The following is a 444-nucleotide window of genomic DNA, read 5'->3' as shown; positions in this document are numbered from 1 at the left end:
GGTCAGCCGGCCACCAGCGGGCACGGGGCCAGGCTGGGGTGACTTCTTTGCCCAAGACACACTGACGGGGCAGGGAAGCAGGGAGCCCCAGCTCATTGCACAAGTGGATCGCCCGGGGTGAGGCCACCCCCCAGCTTGCCCCCTCCATCCCCGCAGCAGCTGGGCTCCCGCTTCTCCTTCCGTCCCCGCAGGGACTTTGCCCGGAGCTGCCAGCAAAGCACCGTTTCAACAGCGCTGATAAAAGTCCACGCTAGAACCACCACCTGCAGCACTCGGGGAGCGACGGGGCAGAGCGGGGGGAACCTGTTACAAAACCGGAGTCAAAAGGCCGCCGGAGGATGTGCCGGGAGTTCAGCCCCGGGGCTGTCGGCGCAGTCAAGGGGCTCTTTGTCAGCCGGGACAGGTGCCCCCGTCACCCCCAGACAACGGGGGTCTGTTCTCACC

Source organism: Buceros rhinoceros, unplaced genomic scaffold (assembly GCF_000710305.1).
Source record: "Buceros rhinoceros silvestris isolate BGI_N320 unplaced genomic scaffold, ASM71030v1 scaffold21117, whole genome shotgun sequence".
Classification (NCBI taxonomy): domain Eukaryota; kingdom Metazoa; phylum Chordata; class Aves; order Bucerotiformes; family Bucerotidae; genus Buceros; species Buceros rhinoceros.
This window is presented reverse-complemented; position numbering follows the sequence as displayed.